Here is a 5,868-nt window from a genome sequence, read left to right on the forward strand (position 1 = left end):
CTTATTTCGTTTTCTTTCATTTTTTTCTTTTATTATTTAATAATATATATTTACATTAGTACTAATAAATTTTGTTTTTAGTTTCTGAAATTAAGTTTGGTGTTACCTAGTTAATTTTGTTTTAATTTCTCTATTTAATTTTCCCTTTTAATCTTAGAATTTTTTTTATTTATTGAGTAGTAAGTATTTTTAATTTATTATTTTATACTGGTTACCTTACTGGAAATTCTCTGCACTCTGACATAGAGAGTTTCATCTTTTTCTTGTCTTCTGTCTGTTTATGAGCAGGAACAGGGATAAGGAACTTCTGTTAGATTTTGATCTTGAACCTGAAAGGACTTTGAGGTGGCGTTTGCAACAAGCAAGACTTTACAAGACTGCAGAGTTCACTATGGATCATAATAATAATAATGCTGTTAATGCCAATGTGGCAAATCCAGTTGAGAATGAGCAACCTAGAAGAGTGCTTGGCTCTTACACTACTCCTATTGCAGATCTTTATGGAAAAAGCATTGTGGTGCCTCCTATAGCTGCAAACAACTTTGAGTTGAAGCCTCAGCTTGTTACTCTTGTGTAACAAAATTGCCCGTATCATGGACTTCCTCAGGAAGACCCGAATCGATTTATTTCTGATTTTCTGCAGATTTGTGATACTGTGAAGACCAATGGAGTAAATCCTGAGGTATACAGACTCATGCTCTTTTTGTTTGCTATGAAGGACAGCGCAAAACTGTGGTTAGATTCTCAACCCAAGGAGAGTCTGGATACTTGGGACAAGGTTGTCATTGGATTTCTGACAAAATTTTTTCCACCTCAAAAGCTTACTAAGCTAAGGGTGGAGGTTCAGACTTTTAGACAGAAAGAGGGTGAGACCCTTTATGAAGCTTGGAAAAGATTCAAGCTGCTTACTAGGCAATGCCCTCCGGACATGTTCTCTAGATGGACTCAGCTGGATATCTTCTATGAGGGCTTATGTGAAATGTCCAAGATGCGCTTGGATAATTCTGCAGGTGGTTCTTTGCACATGAAGAAGACACCAGAGGAGACTATTGAGCTTATTGAGTTGGTTGCTAACAACCAATACTTATATTCCTCCAACAGGAATCCTTTGCACTCTGAGACCTCTCAGAAGAGAGGCGTGTTGGAAGTGAAAGCTGTTAATACTCTTCTTGCTCAGAACAAGCTTATGTCTCAGCAAATAAGTCTACTTACTCAACAGATGAGTGAAATGCAAGTTTCAGCTGTCAATACTCAGACTGCACCTCTAGAGGTCCCTTATGACATGACAGATAATTTTGTGCAAAATGATAATTATGATTATGCTCAACCCTCTTCTGAACAGGTCAATTACATGGGAAGTGGTCCTAGAAATCCCAACAATGATCCGTACTCTAAGACGTATAATCAAGGATGGAGAAATCACCCAAATTTTGGATGGAGAAACCAACCTCAGAGATCTCAAAATTTCAACAATAATTCTCAGGGCAGTTTACAACAGAACAATCACAATAACTGCCAATTTCAGTCTCATCAATAACAACCACCTCAGCAGACAAATTCTAAATCCCAAGAAGATTCTAATTGGGAGATAATGAGGAGTTTTATGCAAGAAACTAGAGCTTCCATTAGAAACTTGGGAGGTGCAAATGGGCCAACTGAGCAAGCAATTACCTGAGAAGTCTTCAAATACATTTTCTGGTGATACAGTGGTGAACCTAAGAGAAGACTGCAAGGCTATTCAATTGAGAAGTGGTAAAGTAGCTGGTTCTGAGACCAAGGTCAATGAAGTAGAGCACGTCCCTCCAAAGCGTGCAGACAACCCATTCCCAGATTCTCTTGACACATATCCTACACTGCCAAAGGCTCCTGAATACAAACCAAAAATGTCATATCCTCAGAGGCTTCAGAAGGCTTCCAAAGACAAGCAATTTTCTAAATTTTTAGAAGTCTTCAAGAAGCTGCAGATCAATATTCCTTTTGCAGAAGCTCTTGAGCAAATGCCTCTTTATGCTAAATTCATGAAAGAATTGTTGACTAACAAGAGGAATTGGAAGGAACAAGAAACAGTGGTATTAACCAAGGAATGTAGTGCTATTATTCAACATAACCTTCCTGAGAAAATGCAGGATCCAGGGAGCTTTGTGATTCCTTGCACCATTGGAGATGTCACCATTCAGAGAGCTTTATGTGATCTTGGAGCTAGCATCAATCTAATGCCACTTTTAGTGATGAAAAAGCTTCAAATTGAGGAGGTAAAACCCACTCGTATTTCTCTTCAACTTGTTGATCTTTCTATTAAATTACCTGTGGGTGTTGTTGAGGATTTACTTGTGAAAGTAGGACCATTTAATTTTTCCTGCTAATTTTGTTATATTAGACATGGAAGAGGATGTAAAATCCTCTATTATTCTTGGTAGACCCTTTTTAGCTACAGGTAGAGCTCTGATTGATGTACAAAAGGGTGAATTAACCCTGAGGGTCAATGAAGAACAGGTGGTCCTTAATGTTTTTGAAGCTCTCAAGCTACCTAATGATTCTGAAGGGTGTATGAGAATTGATGTTGTTGAACCACTTGTTCAAGAAGTGCTGGAAGCTGAGGTACTTGATGATGTTCTAGATCCTACTTCTGAGTATGAATTAGTTGAAGTTGATGATTCACCACCCCAAAAGGAGCTGATGAACACGCCAATAAAGGATGAGGAAGTCCCCAAGCTTGAGCTCAAACCTTTGCCCCTTTCTCTGAAATATGTGTTCTTGGGTGAAAATAATTCATATCCAGTGATTATTAGCTCTTCCCTAAAGCCTGAAGAGGAAGAGGCGCTTATTTTAGTACTCAGGAGCCATAAAACAGCTCTTGGGTGGACCATTATCGATTTAAAGGGGATTAGTCCAACCAAGTGTATGCACAAGATCCTTCTTGAAGATGATGCTAAACCAGTTGTGCAATCACAAAGGAGACTCAATCCAACCATGAAAGAGGTGGTCCAAAAAGAGGTAATGAAATTATAGGAAGCAGGTATTATTTACCCTATTTCTGATAGTCCTTGGGTAAGTCCTGTGCAGGTAGTTCCCAAGAAGGAAGGGATGACAGTGGTCAAGAATGAGCTTATTCCTACAAGAATAGTCACAGGATGGAGAATGTGCATAGACTACAGGAGGCTCAACACTGCTACAAGAAAGGATCACTTCCCCCTGCCTTTCATTGATCAGATGCTTGAGAGGTTAGCTGGTCATGCTTTTTATTGTTTTCTAGATAGATATTCTGGATATAATCAAATTACAGTGGACCCTCAAGATCAGGAAAAGACAACATTCACATGCCCTTTTGGAGTATTTACTTACAGAAGAATGTCATTTGGACTTTGTAATGCTCCAGCAACTTTTCAAAGGTGTATGCTCTAAATTTTTTCAGATATGGTTGAAAAGTTTATTGAGGTATTTATGGATGACTTTTCTGTTTTTGGTAATTCTTTTGAATCATGCCTTAAGCATTTATCTCTGGTCTTGAAACGGTGTCAAGAATCAAACCTTGTTTTAAATTGGAAAAAATGTCATTTTATGGTTACAAAAGGTATTGTTCTTGGACACCGAATTTCAAGTAAGGGGATTGAGGTTGATAAAGCAAAGGTGGAGGTAATTGAAAAATTACCACCACCAGCCAATGTTAAGGCAGTTAGGAGTTTCTTGGGTCATGCATGATTTTATAGAAGATTTATAAAGGATTTTTCAAAAATTGCTAAGCCACTAAGCAACCTATTGGTTGTTGATGTTTTTTGTGTTTGATGCTGAATGCCTGTATGCTTTTGAAACTCTGAAAGCAAACCTTACTTCTGCTCCCATTATAGCTCCTCCTGACTGGGATTTACCATTTGAATTTATGTGTGATGCTAGTGATTTTGCTATAGGAGCTGTCTTACGACAGAGGCATGACAAGCTTGTACATGTCATTTACTATGCTAGCCGTGTGTTAAATGATGCTCAAAAGAATTACACAATTACAGAGAAAGAACTATTAGCTATTGTGTATGCTGTTGATAAGTTTAGATCCTATCTAATTGGTTCTAAGGTTATTGTTTATACTGATCATGCTGCTTTGAAGTACCTTCTAACCAAACAGGACTCTAAACCAAGATTAATCAGATGGGTGTTGCTCCTCTAGGAGTTTGACATTGAAATAAAGGACAGAAAAGGGTCAGAAAATTAAGTAGCTGACCATCTTTCCAGAATAGAGCCTGAAAAAGGAGTACAACCACCCATAGCTGTGACTGAGACATTTTCGGATGAACAATTATTCCTCATTCAGCAGGCTCCATGGTTTGCAGACATTGCAAATTACAAGGCCATGAATTTTATTCCAAAGGAGTACAGTAGGAAACAAGTAAAGAAGCTATTGATTGATGCAAAGTACTATATTTAGGAGGAACCGTACCTTTTTAAAAGGTGTTCAGATGGTATAATCTGGAGATGTGTCCTGGATGAGGAGAAACATCAGATTCTTTGGCATTGTCAAGGTTCTGATTATGGAGGTCACTTCGGTGGCGAAAGGACAGCTACAAAGGTCCTTCAGAGCGGGTTTTACTGGCCGACTCTCTTCAGGGACTCAATAGAATTTGTGAAGCATTGTGACAGATGTGAAAAAGCCACAAACCTCCCTGCCAACCATGAGATGCCACAGCAGGGGATTCTTGAGGTTGAGTTGTTTGATGTATAGGGTATTGATTTCATGGGACCTTTTCCACCCTCACATTCAAACAACTATATTCTAGTGGCAATTGATTATGTGTCCAAGTGGGTGGAAGCTGTGGCTCTACACACCAATGATGCCAAGGTGGTGATGAGCTTTCTTCAGAGATATATCTTTAGTCAGTTTGGTGTCCCAAGGACACTCATTAGTGATGGTGGAAGCCACTTTTGTAATAGACAGCTGGACTCACTTCTGCAGAGATATGGAGTCTGTCATAAAGTGGCAACCCACTATCACCCTCAGACAAGTGGACAGATTGAAGTCTCCAATAGGAAACTCAAGCAGATTCTAGAAAAGACCGTCAGTATTTCAAGAAAGGACTGGTCTAGGAAGCTTGATGATGCTTTCTGGACATACCGGACGGCTTACAAGACTCCTATTGGCATGTCCCCTTATCAGTTGGTCTATGGCAAAGCCTGTCACTTGCCAGTTGAGCTAGAGCATAAAGCTTACTAGGCAATCAGGTATCTGAATCTTGATTCAGAAGCTGCAGGAATTAAGAGAATGCTTCAGTTGAATGAGCTTGATGAATTTAGATATTCAGCCTATGAGAATGCCAAGCTCTATAAGGAGAAAACCAAGTTATTTCATGACAAGAAGATTGCCATCAGAGTATTTGAGCGAGGACAAAGAGTACTTCTGTATAATTTAAGGCTCAAACTCTTTTCCGGGAAGCTAAAATCTCGGTGGTCAGGACCGTTTGTGGTTGCCAGAGGTTTACCATATGGCCATGTGGAAATACAGGAAGAGAATTTTGACAGGAAATTTACAGTGAATGGCCAGAGGTTGAAGCACTATCTTGGAGGCGCGATTGATCGCCAGAGGTCCGCTCATCTGCTGAATTAGCAGAACTGACCGTCAAGCTAGTGACGTTAAAGAAGCGCTTGTCGGGAGGCAACCCAATGATTTCGTATCCTTAGTTATTTTTCCATTGAGTTGATTATATCATTTGTTTGATTTTTATTGAGTTTTTACTGTTTTCCTTTATTTTACTTGTGTTTTGATCATGCAGAATTTTTAAAACAGGAACCGGATATTTAGAAAAAATTTTGGAACACCCTGGAGAAGGTTGAGTCTGCCAATTCCACGCTGAACTTGGAATTTTCCAAGTTCAGTGTGGCATG

Source organism: Arachis ipaensis, chromosome B07 (assembly GCF_000816755.2).
Source record: "Arachis ipaensis cultivar K30076 chromosome B07, Araip1.1, whole genome shotgun sequence".
NCBI classification, from domain to species: Eukaryota; Viridiplantae; Streptophyta; class Magnoliopsida; order Fabales; family Fabaceae; genus Arachis; species Arachis ipaensis.